This window comes from Sorex fumeus, unplaced genomic scaffold (genome assembly GCF_029834395.1).
Source record: "Sorex fumeus unplaced genomic scaffold, SorFum_2.1 ptg000003l, whole genome shotgun sequence".
Lineage (NCBI taxonomy): Eukaryota > Metazoa > Chordata > Mammalia > Eulipotyphla > Soricidae > Sorex > Sorex fumeus.
Genome location: NW_026606060.1, coordinates 16955612 through 16974510, shown reverse-complemented (window position 1 = coordinate 16974510; position 18899 = coordinate 16955612).

Here is an 18899-nt window from a genome sequence, read left to right as displayed (position 1 = left end):
TGAATTCCAGGGTTTTACCTCTAGACAACCAAAACAGCATGAAGAAACAGCGCAAATCTCCACTACAAGGAGAGGACAAAGAAGAGTCCCGAATCCTCAACCAGGGTTATCCACAAATATGCTCTCTCAGATAAAGAATTCTGAGATGACATGCAGAGGATATTGAAGTAACTACTCAAAGAATCAATGGAGGAGATATCCAGAATACTAAAGGAAGAAATGAAAGAAACAGACCAGATAGTTGAGAAAATACAGGAAGAAATGAGAGCAGAAATAAAAAGTTACAAAAAAATTGTCACAAAGGATTTGGTAGACAAAATTAAAAACTCAGTAGGTGCCCTCAGCAGTAGGATGAACAAGCTGAAGACAGGATGAGTGAGCTTAAGCCGACCAGCAGAAATTGCACACAGAACAACAAACAATCGGAAAAGACCTCAAAATAGCTCTAAGGAGAATTAGAGACCTAGGGGATGACAACAAGAACAACATTAGAATCATTGGAGTACCAGAAGGACAGGGAGGCAACCCCAATGAAAAGGTCACAGTCTAAGAAATTATTGCTGAAAAGTTCGCAGGGTTAAAGAATGCAGACATACAGATCCAAGGAGCCAGAAGGGTGCCAACTAAAAGAGACACTAATAAAAACACTCCAAGGCATATCATAGTCAGAATGATGGATGTTGTGGACAGAGGCACAATACTGCAAGCAGCAAGGTCAGAGAAGGAAATCACATACAAAGGACCACCCCTTAGATTTACAGCAGACCTATCAGAGGAAACCCTCCAAGCACAAAGACAATGGTGGGATACAGTGAAAAAACTCAATGAAATGAATGCCTCACCAAGAATACTTCATCCAGCTAAACTCTCACTCAAATTCGATGGAACTATACACCATTTTATAGATAAACAACAGCTCAGGAACTTCTTGGACTCAAAACCAAATCTAAAAGAAGGATTAAAGGGGCTCCTGTGAGATAAGAAGGAAAACACTTATAAACACAACCAACCCCTACAGAACGATGGCACAAAAACCCATGAAAATGATCTCTCTAAATGTCCATGATCTAAATACACCAATCAAGAGACATAGGGTGGCAAAATGGATCCAGAAACTGAAACCAACATTCTGCTCTCTACAAGAAACTCATCTGAACAATCAGAGCATACACAGACTCAAAGTTAAAGGATGGAAAAAAATCCTGCAAATAAAAAGCTCCCTCAAAAAAGCTGGGGTGGCCATACTTGTATGTGGAAACATAAATACCAGGTTGGAAAAGATTAGAAGGGAATGCAAAGCCCATTTTCTATTTATCAAGGGATACATACAACAGGAAGAAATCACACTCTTAAATGTATTCGACCTAATGAGGGACCAGCTAAATACTTAAAACAACTGCTAACAGATTTTTAGGAGGACATTTCTAGCAACACAATAGTAATTGGAGACTTCCACATCACCTTATCACTTCTGAATAGATCAACAATACAAAAATCAGCAAGAAAACATTGGCTTTGAAGGAAGAAATAGAAGAGAGAGGGTAAATAGACCTATAATACACCTATTTTACACCCCTTTATTCTTTAAAGAAAGAATACACATTCTTCTCCAGTGCACATGGAACATTTTCCAAAATAGACCACGTGCTAGGCCACAAAACAAACCTCAGTAGAATCAGGAAGATAGAAGTAGTATCAACAATCTTTTCAGACCATGACATGCTGAAGATAAAAGCGTATCATACAAAGACTCCAAGAAACAAATCAAATACATGGAAATTAAATAACTCAATGTTGAACAATGAGTGGGTCAGGAAGGAAGTAAAGAACGAAATCAAAAGATATCTGAAAACAAATGAGAATGAAGACATGAGATACCAGAACCTATGGGATGCAGCTAAAACCATGCTAAGAGGAAAATTTATAGCATTGCAAGCATTCCTAAGGAAAGAAGAAAGGGCCTACCTTGTAGATAGCATAACCACATAGTTCAAGATCTTAGAAAAAGACCAACAAAAGGAACCCAAAATTGTCTGAAGGAAAATAATAAAAGTTACAGCAGAAATTAACTACATGGAAACCCAAAAAACAATTTGAAAAGTAAATCTAACCAAGAGCTGATTCTTTGAGAAAATAAAAAGATTGATAAACCACTTGCAAGACTCACAAAGAAAGAGAGAGAGATAACCCTAATAAACAGAATCAGAAATGAAAAAGGGGACATCAGAACAGAAACCAATGAAATCCAAAAGATCATCAGAGACTACTTAGAGAGTCTGTATGCCACGAAACAAGAGAACCTAGAAGAAATGGATAAATTCCTGGATTCCTATAATCTCCCAAGATTGAACCAAGAGATTTGGAATACCTGAATAGTCCCATTCATATCAAGGACACTGAAACTACAATCAAAAGTCTTTCCGAAAACAAAAGCCCAGGCCAAGACGGATTCAGTAGTGAATTCTTACAAAAATTTAAAGACCTTTTGCCAATTCTTCTCAAGTTTTTCTGGGAACTCTCCCAAACAGCTTCTATGAGGTACATATCTCCCTAATACTAAAAGAAAACAAATATGGAGGTATTGTGCTGCCAGCAGGTCAATCTATACCTGTGAGGTGAGTGCATCAGCAGCCTGATGACACCGTCAGGCTTTCAGATACCCCAAAATTGCTGTGGTGCCTTTCGCCAGACCCCAAAAACTTGGGGCAAAGTTTACCAAGAAAGTAAATGGCCAAAAGTTAGATATGTGGGAGACACACCCACAAACCACCTCTGGCTCAGCTATATAATTGGAGGCATGGCCTCTCTGGTTCCTGATCAAATTGCTTAACAACCATGATACCAGAGACTCAGAAACAAATCTCAGAACCCAAAGGCTTTTGGCAAAAAATGCGTCCTGTTCCTGCAGTAGGTTACTGGCGCTGGGCCACTCCAGGTGGGAATAGGTTTTGTGCCTTGGCCTGTTTCCCCTGGAAACCCAGTGACTGCCATGCTTCAGAGGCCACTGGATAGTCAGGTTTGGGTCTGCAGTGACAACACACTCGGGGCCTCACCAGATGGGAATGGAACTGGCCCTTTCCTTCCCATCCCAACGAAATCCCGAGTTGCTGCCTACAAACAGCCTCTCCGACTCCTGATCAAGCTGATTAATGACCATGATCCCAGAGACTCAGAGACAAATCTCAAAACCCAGTGGCTTTTGGCAGAAATGCATCTGGACCGCATACTAGGTGGCCGCCACCTCAGAGTTTATTGGAAAGCCAGGTATGAGCCGGCGGTGATGGGGCAACTGCAGTCTCATGGGAAGGGGGGGTGGTACCGTCTCGTTCTTCGTGCCCTACCGAGGTCACTAGTTGCCCCCCACTCTGGCATGGCTATGGCTTCAGAGGCAAAAGGGCTCAATTCAGAGCCCAGTAGCTTGCGGCAGAAAAGTGAATGGACCATTTGTTAAACTACGGTGCCATGCTTCCCCGGGAGGTCAAGGGTGTTGCTCCCTTCCACCCGCCCCCCCCCTCCCCCCCGCACCCTGGCAGCAAGGTGGCTGCCACCTTATTGGAAAGCCAGGTTTGAGCCTGCAGTGATGGGGCAACAGTCTCATGGGGAGTTACCGGCTAGTCCTTCACACCCTACTGAGGTCACGAGTTGCCCCCCACGAGTGGCTCTTCGGCACAGTCGTAACACCAGATGAACAGAAACCAATCTCATAATTATCTGTCTCTTTGCATAAATCCAAAATCGTAGCCATGTGACAGTATATGATTCTCATAACCAGCTATAGAAAACAAAGTATTTCACAGTGCCTTTTCAGCAATTCTGATTGATGGGGGGGGGGGGGGATTCTAAACAATAATGGTGCATCTTTTGTCAAAATAATGAATGTAATCAATGTAGAGAAGAGTTAAGTGGAAGTCATCTGCCTCACAGGCATTGAAAGGGGATGGAGAGGGGGCTATATTGGGGTTCTTGGTGGTGAAAAATGAGTACTGGTGAAGGGAAAGGTGTTTGACCATTGTATGACTGAGACTTAAACCTGAAAGCTTGGTAAATTTTCCCACAGTGATCCAATAAATAAATATAAGAAGAAAAAATTAAAGAATGAAAAATAAATAAAAAATAAAATATTTTTGACATAAAAAATTAAAAAACATATCTTTTTGTAAAAAAATAATCTGTCACTGTCACTGTCCTCCTGTTGTTCATCGATTTGCTCAAGCGGGCCCAGTAATGTCTCCATTGGAGACTTTGTTGTTACTGTATTTGGCATATTGAATATATCATGGGTAGCTTGCCAGGCTCTGCCGTGCGGGCGAGATACTTTCCGTAGCTTGCCGGGCTCTCTGAGAGGGGTGGAGGAATTGAACTCAGGTCAGCCATGTTGGCTGCGTGCAAGGCAAATGCCCTACCACTGTGTTATTGTTCCAGCCCAAAAATAAAGAAATAAAAAATAAAATCAAACAAAGACATCACCAACAAAGAAAACTATAGGCCAATATCCCTGATGAACACAGATGTGAAGATCCTCAACAAAATATTAGCAAATAGAATCCAACAACTCATCAAAAAAGATCATACACCACGACCAAGTGGGATTCATCCCGGGGATGCAAGGATGGTTTAACATTCAGGAAATCAATCAACATAATCAATCATATTAAAAATAAATATTAAAATCATATGATCACATCAATAGATACAGAGAAAGCTTTGGACAATATACTTCACATGTTGAAAACTCTCACCAAAATGGGTTTTTTTAGGAACTTTCCTCAAGATAGTCAAAGCCATCTACAACAAACCCATGGCAGGCATTATCCTCAATGGGGAAAAACTAAGTGTATTCCCTCTAATATCAGGGAAGAGAAAGAATTCCCACTATTACCACCTCTGTTCAAAATAGTACTGGAAGTACTGGCAAGAAAAAACATTAAGGCAACCATTAGGAAATGAAGAAATGAAGCTCTCACTATTCACAGATGATATGATACTGTATCTTGAGAATCCTAAATCCTATACCAAGAAACTCCTCGAAACAATAGACTTGTACAGTGAAGTTGCAGGCTGTAAAATAATGCCCAAAAATTCGTGGCCTTCCTATACACAAATAATGAGATAGAGGAAAGTGATAGGGAAAAAGATCTCATTCACAATAGTGCCCCAGAAAATAAAATGATTCAGAATCAGCCTAACTAAAGAGGTAAAGGACATCTACAATGAAAACTACAAACACTACTCCAAGAAATAAAAGAGGACACGAGGAAATGGAAAGTTATCCCCTGCTCATGGATAGGAAGAATTAACATTGTTAAAATGGCAATACTCCCCAAAGCATTATATAGATTCAATGCGATTCCTATAAGGATACCCATGAAATTCTTCAAAGAAATATATCAAGCACTTCTGAAATTCATATGGAACAACAAGTGTACATGAATAGCTAAATTAATTCTTGGGAAAAAGATGTGGGAAGGCATTACCCTCCCCAACCTCAAACTCTATTACAAAGCATTAGTAATTAAAACAGCATGGTACTGGAACAAATCCAGGGCCACAGAGCAATGGGTCAGGGTGGAATATCCGTGCACACAACACCAAATGTATGAACATCTAATCTTTGATAAGGGAGCAAGTAATGTGAGTGGAGCAAGGAAAGCATCTTCAACAAATGGTGTTGGCATAACTGGACAACCACATGCAAAAAAATGGACTTAGACCTCGACCTAACACGATACACAAAAGTCAGATCAAAATGGATTAAAGATCTCAATATCATGCCCAAATCCATAAGATACATCGAAGACAAGGTCAGCAAAACCCTCCACGATATTGAAGCTAATGGTATCTTCAAACACAACACTCCACTGACCATCTTAGTGGAAACAGAGATAAACAAATGGGACTATCTGAAATTAAGAAGTTTCTGCACCTCAAAAGATACAGTGACCATAATACAAAGACAATCTACAAATAGAAAAGGATATTCACTCAATACCCATCTGATAAGGGTTGATATCAAGGATATACAAAGCACTGGTTGAACTCCACAAGAAGAAAACATCCAACCCCATTAGAAAATGAGATGATGAAATGAATGAAACAGAAACTTTCTCAAAGAAGAAATCCGAATAGCTAAAAGACACATGAGAAAATGCTCTGCATCACTAATCATCAGGGAGATGCATATCAAAACAACAGTGAGATATCATCTCACACCACAGAGACTAGCCCACATCCAAAAGAACAAAAACAACCTGTGTTGGCATGGATGTGGCGAGAAAGGGACTCTCCTTCACTGCTGGTGGGAATTTCGACTGGTTCAGCCCTTTTGGAAAACAGTAGGGATAATTCCCAAAAACTTAGTAATTGAACTCCCATTTGACCCTGCAATACCACTCCTAAGAATATATCCAGAAGAGGCAAAAAAAAAGATGGTCAAAATGACATCTGCACTTCTATGCTCATTGTTGCATTATTCACAATAGCCAAAATCTGGAAAAAACCCGTGCGCCCAAGAACAGATGACTGGTTAAAGAAATTTTGGTACATCTACACAATGGAGTCCTATGCAGCTGTTAGAAATGATGAAGTCATGGAATTTACATACAAGTGGTACTACATGGAAAGTATCATGCTAAGTGAAATGAGTCAGAAAGAGAGGGACAGACATAGAAAGATTGCAGTCATCTGGGGAAAATAAAGTAACAAAATAGGAGACTATCATCCAAGTATAGTTGAGATAAGTGCCAGGAGGTTCACTCCATGGCTTAAAAGCCAGCCGCACATGCTAGGGGAAAAAGTAGCTCAGATAGAGAAGGGAACACTAAGTAAAGGATGTTGGGAGGATTCTTCCAAGATGGAGATGCATGTTGAAAGTAGACTATAGACCGAACATGATTGGCACTCAATGCCTTTTTTACAAACCTCAGCAACCAAAAGGAGAGAGATTGCCCTGGCACAGGTAAGTGATGGGGGGGTTGGGGAGGTGGGAGGGATACTGGGATCCGTGGTGGTGCAGATTGGGCACTGGTGCAGGGATGGGTATTCAATCATTGTATAACTTAAACCCAAGCACAAAAACTTGTTAAGTCCACAACTGTACCTCATGGTGTTTCACTAATAAAAATTTAAAAAATAAAGAAATTTATAAAGTTGCCTTTGAATGCAACCACCATTTTCTCTTTCTATGGCTCCAAAAGTGAACCAAATGTGAACTCGAAAGATTCTCTTCTGAATTTATATCCAAATCACTAGTTTTTGCCCTCCACTACCACTATTTTATTCCAAGTATTTATCCATTTTAACTTCAGTTATTTTTAAAACCCCTGAAAAACTTTGATATGTTCTTATTTAAACTTTGGCATTCTGTCCGAAAAGCCAGAATATTTTTAATTAAAAGCATAATCATGTTTTTATTCCGCTGAATTTCATTAGTATCTTAACATTACACTAAGAATAATATCTAGTCATTTATACACAATGAATAAAATTCATATAATTATTACACTCATAATATACCTGCTGTCTTTGACTCATCTCAGTCCTCACACTTTTCATTCATTGTTCTATATCTACACTCTCTTTCTATTTGTTTCTAAGACGTGCCAAATTTCTTTAGGATTGAGAGCTTTCTCAAAAAACACTTTAATTTTGATTGGGATTTTTTCCCTTGTGTTATCTTATTCACTCATCTTATCTTGCATTACATGTCACATCCATAAGACTATTTCCCATAAAACTCATTTTTAGGCCCCATCTATAGCACCCTGTAGTATTTAAATAGTATGTAGTACATAAGTTTTAATGAAAAAATATTATAGGTAGGTGGCTTCCAAGTGGTGCTCGGAGGGCCTGGTGCTCCCCATCAGCTATTCTTGGCCCACTTGGCCAATGGTTCAATAGAAGGCCTAAGGATGTAATGCCACTCAGGCCTTATGGTGCCATGATGCTTGAGTCACCTGGTGGTACTGAATTCAACAATATTGTACTCAGAAATATCAGAACAATACTGGTGTAATACTTCCTTGCTAATTCTTTTATGGAGATTTAATTTACTCAAAAGGCTATATGCACTTCATATGACCATTATGGAAAGGATTGACTTGTGTGTCCTATCTCTTTCTGGGGGAAAGTTTCCTTCATTAGTTATTTATTGAATTTTAACAAACAGTGAATACTATGAGGGAAAAAGGAAAAACAAACTTTTTTGGGTGTTGGTGTATTTTCTTAACCTCATCCTACTTAATAAACTTATTAACATGACATAAATTATCTAGAAGAGATGGAAATATCCAGTTCTGGCTGATGAAATACTCAATTCCTTATAGAATCTGTTTCTTTGGGATGTTTACTCACAGATTTCCATGAACCACAAGACACAATACAGTCATTTTCCTCCATCTTAAGTCCCATTTAATTGTTTTGCTTTTTTTTTGGTACTCTGGGTCCATCATTTGCAGATATGTCTCCATATACTAGTCTTCAGGTCACTTTCCGCTCATCTCTCTATGTATTTCATAGAATTACTAAATGTCACTTTTATTTCTTTTCTTCAACAAATACCCATCAAGTAGTCACAATTTTAGTAAGAATATATTATTATATTCTGGTATCAAAGATTCTAGAATTAAAGGATAACAGAAAAGGAGAATATCTCTTTATGATGGAGTCCATTTCTTTGTTCTGCCAAAACTGACAGACTACATTTTATTTAAGGTCACAATAGACCAGGGAAGAAGCTAGCATCAGTAAATAATGAAAAAGTTAGCAGAAATAGCTTACTGTTTTGCTGCTTCTACTGCAAGGCCTTTAGTAATATTATAGGCTATGACTATATACACATTTATGTGCTCTTATAAAAATGTCACATGTAAATATTTTTCTGGAAGGCTGGAAGAACTGAGTCAAAGCATGACAATTTTTCCTCCTGTCAGAAGCAATAGAATTTTTATTAGCATAATTTCCATTACTCAGCACTGACTCTGGTATCTTGGATCAAACTAATTAGAAATAGTTACACTTTGCACCATAAGATATATCAAATTTATTAGAAAATTTATGTATGTGCACACCTAGAAAATAAGTTAGAGATATTAAATTAAAAAATGACATTTATGCTACTGGTTAAAGCGAGGCAGCATTCTAATTAGATAGTGACGATTCGTAAAGTCTAGATTTTTTTTCTATTTGGATTGCACCATTCACCTAAAACTAAAATGGCCAATAGAATTTGAATTCATAAGGTATAGTAAAGACCTTTTTTAACAATCAAGTAAACCTATCTTATATGTCTACTGGTTATATGTCTTTGCTAAATGCAATACTGAGAAATATGCATTTCAGATATTGGAAAAAAAAGTTAACAGACATTGTTCTAAATACCTAGTATACAAAACGTAATATTATCATCCCTTAAAATATAAAGTATATAAAAGAAAGAATGGACAGATTTTCAGGGAAAGAAAAAGATGTTTCAATATATAGGTGTGGTAAAGGTGAAGCATAAGTGGTTTTGGAAAGTGAGTTGGAGAAGGCAGCAGAAGGAAGTTAATCCAGGGGAAGGAGAGATTTGGGCCAGAGCAATGCTACAGCAGGTAGTTTGCATGGGGCCAACCAAGGTTTGATTCCTGGCATCCCACAGAGTCTCCAGAGCACAGTCAGGAGTGATTCTTGAGTGGAGGGCAGGAGTTATCCCTGAGCATCATCAGGTGTGTCCCAATATCCACCCCATCAAAAAAGGAAAAAGAAAAGAAAAGAACCAAAACTTTACTTCCTTTCCAAGGAGATAAATCATCAAAAATGAAACCCAGACTACAGTGATTAAATATACTATGTATCCTATGAATCCTTTTTAAACATTTGAGATAGATGCATTGTTAAGAGTTGAATGGGATGAAGAAGTGCATAATACTGTTGTGTTTTTCTGTCTGTTGTGGTTGTTAGGATTTTAGTTTTGCTTCTTTCTTGTTTGGGGGTTGCTCAAGGCCTACTCCTGGCAATGCTGGGGCTTACTCCTGACTCTATGTTCTATGCTCGTGATCACTCTTGGCAAGGATTGGGTGTATGTAGGGGGGGTGGATATGGGGCATGTGGATCAAACCTGAGTCAGCCACATGCAAAGTGAGCACCCTACCCATTATACTATCTCTGGCCAAAGTTGCTATAATTTTGAATAGCCTTACTTTGAAAGTATTTCTAGAGTTTATGAGATAGCTCCCACTAATAGGACTTTGGGACAGATTTCATGTAACTTACACAACTGGTATGTCCTTAGTTATTATCATTTTATGATACAATTGGGATCATATTATTGTAATAACCCGCATTTCCTGATACGTTGCCTTGAAACATGTCCATTAGTGAAAATGAAAGTGCACAGCTGCCTACAGGAAATGTTTGGCACTCTTTCTGTGACTTTCAAGTCCAGTCTTGTGATAGTAGCATCTAAGATTTGCTAAAGATGGAAATATAATTGGGCAGTTTTCAGAAGTAATATCCAATCTCCGTATTTTTTACTGAGACCCTGGGAAAGCTACGATGAATTAATATTAATACCAACTCTTCCTTGGAGATCCCAAAGAAAGCAATCATATAATTTACCGTCTTTTCAGTTTAGTGGCCTCCTACCTCATTGATGGGCACTCAACTTGGCAAGTATCTATCTTGAAGCTGGAATAAAAATGTCCTTTTCCCTCACAGTATCTTGTAATTTGCTTTTCAGTGACATTTTCTCTTTGCCAGGTCTGAGCTTAACTTTACTATGAGTTTTCACACTGATAGGCAACACTCAATAGATTTCAGTCCTTTGAAAAATCAAAATTCCATCACTCCATTCATTAAAAATCATGTTTGCTTCTATCCTGCCATCTCCTCCCCCTTATTCAATTCTTGTTGAGAAGTGCACATGACAGACTTAAAGCAATATTAATCTTTGAAATAATAGAATTCATTGGTAACAATCAACATAAGTAAAAAAAGACTTCAACTTCTTCAACTGTGCAATCACATCCAAATTCATAGTAAAGTCGTAACTTAATGAGTGAGAAATAACCAGATAAGAAGCAAAGTATAATATCTTTTATTACAATATCTTTCTCTTGCCATTCATTTCATTTTTATGTTGCTTTTCTTATTTTCTGTTTGCTTTTGGGCCACACTGGGCTATGTTCAGGGATCATGGAGATCACTCCTTGCAATGCTTGGGGGCCCATATGTACTGCCTGGGATAGAACCTGTGTTGGCTGTCTGCAAGGCAAGCACTCTAAGTGTTGTACTATCTCTCTGGTTCCATGTTCCTTTTACATACAACATGTATATTTCTGAACACTGAAAACTCGGAATATGCTAAAAGTAAGAATATGAATAGTATATACAAATACACATGTATATACATTTGAACACTTACCTTTTAATCTATATTTTTTGTACAGCGTTTACTTTAAAGGTTCTTGAAGGAGATATACTTATAAAGTCTTTTTTTTTGGAGATCAAGATTTCTCTAGATTCTAGAAATAAAAGAGAACTTAGGATATTTGGGATCACTCTCACTCTCTCTCTCTCTCTCTCTCTCTCTCTCTCTCTCTCTCTCTCTCTCTCTCTCTCTCCACTAGGGCATTCTGATTTGCAATACAGGTGCTAAGAGGTTATCATGTTTGTTCCCTTACCTACTTTCAGCACTCAATACTTATCCAGAGTGATCATTTCTAACTATTGTTGTCATGGTTGTCCCTTTTCTATCACAACTGCCTTTTCCCCCAAGCACTTGAGGCAATCTTCCAATCATGGACCAATTGTCCTGGCCCTAGTTTTTAATGCCTTGTGTGTTAGTTCGTACTATTTTTTTTAATATCCCACAAATGAATGCAAACAACTCTGTGTCAGTCCCTCTCCCCTGACTCATTTCACTCAGCATGATACTCTCCATATCCATTCATTTATAAGATGACTTCATTTATCCTGGTGGCTGCATAGTATTCCATTGTGTATATGTCATATATATATATATATATATATATATATATATATATATATATATATCCAGGTCTGTATTTCTCTGTTCTTTAATAATTGAGTTGTTTTCAGATTCTGGCTATTATGAGTAGTGTTGCAAGAACACAGAAGTGTTTCTTCTGTAGTATATGTTTGTGCCCCAGCATCTATTACCAGAAGTTGTATTGCTAGGTCATATGAAGCTCAATTTCTAGGTTTTTGATAAATGCCCACTTTTTTTTCCCCACAAGACTGGGTCAGTTGGTATTCCCACCAACAGTGCATGAGAGTCCATCTTTGAAATGCTCATTTCCGTTGTTTTTTATATTATGTTGATAAGAAACATGACTTTGATAGTTTTCAAATATTAAATAGACATGTCCACATTTAAAATTATTATATATCCTTGGTGGATTGACCATTTTATTATAATACAGCTTTTAAAATCTCTAGGAATCTTTTTGTTTAATGTTCAACTGGTATTAGTTTAGAAATTTCAGCTTTCTTGTGACTACTATTTGTGTGATCATTTTTTTCTATCACTTTACTTCAAAACTATTAATGTCTTTTAATTTAAAGTTTTTCTGTCAGAGTTACATAACTAAAAAGTATTTTTATTTAAAAAACAAAATTCTTTTTGTTGAATTGTTTCATTTATACAATTTAATTCTTTTTATCTATTTTAATGCAAGTATACAATTTTTGTCTTCTTTGTGTTTCATATGTTTTTCTATCGTGTCTTTACTAAGTTTTTGCTTAAAATCAATATTTTTTAGAGTAACAATTTAGGTGTAAATTATTTTCTTAGTTTCTATTCTTTCGTTGTTCTCTAAGACTTAAAATATTCAGCTAATCAAGAGCAGTTTCAGAATGCTGCTAATCAAATTGTAATGATATATTGATATTACTCTATATCTTTACACCCTTTATACTATTTTATTAAAATGTTACTTCTATAATTTTTACTGACCTAATAATCTGTGGCTAATAATAGTTTTTAGTTTTTAGGGTTGCTATTAAAAAATGAAATGATAGACTGATTGAAATATTATTGAATGTTATCATTTTCTCCCATTACATTTATTTATTATTGACTTTAATTAATTAGTTATTAACTTGATGCCGGTGATCCCATCATTGGCTTATATGAAGCAGGGGAGGGAAAGATGGTCACTTTCTCCTGATCCGCCTCTGCCACCTGTGACCCAGGCTTACTGGGTTTTTGTGTTGCCTAGCAGAAAGAATTTCAGGAGTAGATGGGCAGTGAAGTAAAATAGATTTTATTTGGAGGTTTTGAAGGGGAGGAGGAAGAGAAAGTGGAATGGAGTGGAGAGTAACATGCTCAAGAGAGAATCCAGCTTCTCCAAGGGTGGAGAGAGACCCTACACACATCCCAGCATTACACATGAAAGCATAAGAGGACACATCTCAAGAGGGAAGGTGGAGGAGCCACACAGTGTTTGTTCACCACGTGTGCTCGGGCGCCACATATGCTCAGCTACTTGGGTGCAAGCAGCACATGGACTTGGGCAGTATATGTGTACCCTTCCTTTGTTCAAGATACCTTTTATAGGGTATCTTCTTGGGATGTCTCAGTCTGGAATGTTCTGCAGTCTTCTCTGGGCTAAATCACTAAAGTTAATTGGAATAAGGGAGAGGCCCGAGGGTATCTGAGGAATTTCCTTCATGGAGAGCGGTCCAATCTCCTCAAAGTCCATTGAGAAGGTCTTATCTTGGGTCTTGTTTGACCGAAGAACTTTTACTTCCCCAGAACTTCATTATAGATTCAGGTGGCTTTCTTCCCTAGAAGTTTCATTGCCATGGGGCCCATCCCTGTGTATCTACCTGCCTACATCACACTTTTGATAATTCATTTTTAATTGTTGATTTTTTTTATACCACAAATATCTATGGTTGAGCAGTTGCTTCTGTTCCTTATTTCTTTTCTTATAGGGCTGGAGCGATAGCACAGCGGTAAGGCGTTTGCCTTGCACGCAGCCAACATGGCCAACCCGAGTTCGATTCCTCCACCCCTCTCGGAGAGCCCGGCAAGCTACCGAGAGTATCTTGCCCACACGGCAGAGCCTGGCAAGCCACCCATGTTGTATTCGATATGCCAAACACAGTAACAACAAAATCTCCAATGAAGATGTTACTGGGCCCACTCGAGCAAATCGGGAGGGCCTTTACCTTTACCTTACTTTAGTTTTAGTTTTACAGTAAAGTGTCTTCACATATGTCTTTTTGCCTTCAAGTATTTGGGTTGTTCTATCTGTTTTTTGCAATTCTATGTTTAGGTCTTTGTTTAGCTTTCAGAAGCCCTCAGCTATTCTTTGAAACTTTGTTTCCTTCAGGGCTGGAGCAATAGCACAGTGATAGGGTGTTTGCCTTGTATGCAAAGGGTTCTATTCCTCTGCCCCTCTCTCATACCCATCAGGCTACCAAGAGTATCTCGCCTGCATTGCAAAGCCTGGCAAGCTACCCGTGACATATTCAATATGCCAAACACAGTAACAACAAGTCTCAAAATGGAGATGTTATTGGGCCCATTGGAGCAAATCGATGAATAACGGGAGGACAGTGTTTTTTTTTTTGTTCCCTTCACCCTTTCTTCACATTTTTGCATAATCTTTATCCTTGCATTTCTTCCTTATAATAGCCTTATTCTTTTCAAGGCATTTTCTCATTTAAAAAAAAACTCTTATTTCTCTCTCCTCCTCCAAGTAAGTAATTGCTGAAAGTTTATCTTTAATTTCATTAATTCCTGTCTTTTTGAGATTCAACCTGTTTGTTTACCAAAGAAGTTTTCATTCTATTAATTGTATTTATTTATATTAGGCAACTCTTTAATTTTTTTATATCGCAAATGTCTATGGTTGAGCAATTGCCTTTGTCTTTTTTTTTCATTCATTTTGTAATTAGATTTAACCTATCTTGGCCTTTGCTGATTTTCCAATGGGAGGCATTGTGGTTTTTGATGTGATGATCTTTTGATTTGAAATCTTGTTCGCATACTTGTGGAAAGATGAGTGTGTGTTCAATAATATGCATGGGCTCTTGCCACATGCATTCGGTGGTCAGGTCACTTCCCACACTGGATGGCCCACAGAGATGGATGAAAGAAGGAAGAAATGGCAACGAGGGGTGGGGGAGGGGGGCAGGCTGGTTGGTGATCAATTGCTGTTTATTTCAATCCAGTCTTCCTCTGCCTCCTTCCAGTCTCACTCACTGCCTATATTCCTTCTCACAGCCTAGATTAGAGAACAATTACCAAGGGTTAGGGTAGCAATAAAGGGTAGGTGAGATAGCACAATCAACATATGAAAGCACTTCCTTCTGGAGAAGTTCTTCTAAGGCAAAGATTTCCTCCTGCTAAGAGGTCCACTCAAGAGTGGAATTTCATCTAAGGACCTACTTCTTCATTCCTTAGTCCATAAATAATCATAGATTTACTCCTTAATAATCTTTCTAGTCATCTTTCCTGATGCCCCATTGGCTCTCAACGGAACGACCATCTCCGAATGCAACAGCTATGTGTACCTAGGTCGAGAAGTTAACATGACAAATGACCTGGCACCTGAGCTGCACACGAGGAAGAGAGTGGCTTGGAACGCCTTCAAGAGAGTCGAAGAAATAGCTAAGAGAACGAAGAACCTCTGACTCCAGGCACATCTCTTTGATTCCACTGTTCTTCCTGCATTAACATATGCCTCAGAGACCTGGGCCTTATGCAAACAGGATGAGAACGCTATTTGGGTCTCCCAAAGAGGAATTGAAAGAGCTATGCTTGGAATATCACGTTTCACTCAAATGAGAGAAAGAATCCGGAGTTCTGACACCCTTCCACGGATCAAGAATCAGGGACGCTGTCTCATTTGCCAAGGTGTCAAAAATCAGATGGACTGGTCACGTAATGAGATTTAAAGACGACCGCTGGACTAGAGCTGTTACTGACTGGATTCCATGGGATATCAAAAGACTGCATGGCTGCCCACCTACCAGATGGTCAGACTTCTTCATCAAGATCATGAATGATCGGTTTGAGGCTCTTCATGTTCCTAGAGCAAACAGATGCCACTGGGCTACACTAGCACGCGACAGGGACGAATGGAGACGTTAGTGTCGCCCGCTCAAGCAAATTGACGATTAACGGGAAGTCAAGTGATCAAGTGAATCTTTCTAGTCATTTTGTATGGACGCATAAGAGGTATATTAAGTTTCTTGGGTGGTTCTCCTGGGGACATCTCACTATAGATCCCAGGCTATAGTTCTCAGACCAGATTAGTCCTTCCTAATCCCTGTAGGGTCTTGTCCAGACACTTCTCTTTGGGTCATGACTGTGCGTTTAACTTATTATAAGTTTTATGGCACTTGGCCTGTCCCTTTTTGATGCCAGGGTAGCTCACAGCTTGCCCTGGATCCATCCAGTTCCTTTGTCGGGACCCTGCTTTTGGGGTGTTAGGAATTAAGGGCAACTGAGTCTTAAATCAAGTAAATATGACAGATGCCCAGAAGTATATATTTGGAGTCAATTAATCCCAAATTATAAAAGCATAGCATTATCTTCCTGTGTGTATACAAAAAGGACATTGTTCTAAAGTAAACTACACAAAGGACATAAGGGAAAGAGAAAAGCATTTTTTACATAGAAATACAAATTCCAGGGGCTGGAGCAATAGCACAGTGGTAGGGCGTTTGCCTTGCACGCAGCCAACATGGCCGACCTGAGTTCGATTTCTCCACCCCTCTTGGAGAGCCCTGCAAGCTACCTGTGTTGTATTCGATATGCCAAACACAGTAACAACAAAGTCTCCAATGGAGACGTTACTGGGCCCGGCTCGAGCAAATCGATGAACAATGGGAGGACAGTGACAGTGACAGTGACAAATTCCAGATCTCTGAAGAATCTAACTTTACAAGTACCTGATTCTGGTTTGGGAAAAATGAGTGATTAACAGGGGAAGCATAACAAAGGAGAAGTTAAAGATGAATACCAAGGAAATGGGAGTGCTTTGGGAGCTTTGTGAAGGGTGTTACTCAGTAAACCTAAGCTCCCTGTGGCAAGGGAGAAAGGGCAAAACAATGTTATCCTACAGATGAGCTCATCAGTTTGCTGGTTACTTTAATCACTGCCTAGGAGAGGGACATTAAGCATGGGGCTGAACTTCCTTACTGTCCCTCTTTTGTGACCTTCCTTTGAGCTCAGTAACTGTAGTCCCAGAACCTTCCTAAAGCCTGATGATTAGTGGCTTATTCCGGAGGTAGTCTTGCATGGATTTCCAGTGAAATAGGAAGGAGCATTAAACCTTCCATGGCATCTTTGGACCTTTAAGGATATGAAGCAGATTTCCCCTTGTTTTTGTCACGAGTTCCCAGCAGCCTCTGCGCCTGACCTCTGCCATATCAGCAGGTCCAGATCCTTTGTGTGAGATGTCCTTTGACACCGGTGGAAGGAAGCAGTTCTCTGGTAATGGGTGTGTTGTTGGTATGGTCTATTTATTGAAAGCATAATTAACAATATTTTATTTTGCTTTGTTTTGCTTTTTGGGTCACACCCGGCGATGCACAGAGGTTACTCCTGGCTCTGTAATCAGGAATTACCCCTGGCGGTGCTCAGACTGATGTTGGTGGGCCCCATGGGTGACCTATGTGAAGTGGGGAGGAGAAAAAAAGTCACTTTCTCCCCACCTGCCTCTGCCACCCAGGACCTAGGGTTACTGGGTTCTCATCTCATCTCGCGGAAAGGAATTTCAGGAGTAGACAAACAGTGAAACAAATAGATTTTATTTGGAGGATTTTTAGGTGCGGAGGGGGAGAAAGAGAGAGAGAGAGAGAGAGAGAGAGAGAGAGAGAGAGAGAGAGAGAGAGTAAAGTTAGACACGAAAGCATGAAAGTACATATCTCAAGAGGGGAGATGTGGGTGACACATGTGCTTGGGTACCACATGTGCTCAGTCACGTGGGCGTAAGCACACATGGGTTTAGGCAGCATATGCGCGCCCTTCCTTTGTTCAAGGTGGCCTTTATAGGATTTCTCCAATCTTCCCCCACGTGGGGCTTCTTCCCATGTAAAAGTCCATGTAAAAGTCCGTTGCTAAGGAGGTTACCAGGGAGGTTGGGAGTAAAGGGGAGGTCCAAAAAGAGAAATTTCATGGGGAGGAGGCCTATATCCTCAGGGTCTTCAGATGGTCTTGGAAGGTCTTATCAGGCCTTTGTTTTCTGTATCCACAAGGTGGGTCATTCCTAGAATTCTTCTTCCATGAAACTTTGTTTCATTGCAAAGGGCCTTTCCCTATCTACCTGCCTACATCAAGGGGACCGTATGGGATGCTGGGAATTGAACCCGGGTTGGTCGCGTGTGAGACAAACACCCTACCCACTGTGCTATTGCTCCAGCTCCCAATTAACAATATTTTAAATCCCAGAACCTCAATTAGAAATGGTTTAAAAAAGTTTTTTCTTTTTTAATTTCTGTGCAGATCAGGAGACAAGAAGGGCACAGACATGTGCAGAGCTGAATGAATGCTCAAAAAATGTCTGAGAAAATAATTTTATTTTAAATCTCTGACTGATCTCCAGGCTTCACACAAGCCAGAACTGAAGGTTAAAGAAATTGTTACTGGCCAAGTGTTGATGTACTGTTCTTACACATAGCCAATCAAGAGACAAATATGATAGGTGTTTTTGCCCCCTTTTTTTCATTCTAGGATATTAAATGACATCTCTGTCAAAACACAGATGGCTTAATTAACACAATTGTTGTTGTGCCAGTGTCAATACATTAAAACATTCTTTGTCATCAGATATTTGTAGATATATAGTTTTTGGGCAGCAACTTCTTTGATGTTCAGAAACTGAAAAAAAATTCACCTGGCAAGCGTTTCTCTGGGTTTATTGTTAATGTCAAAGTTTTATCTT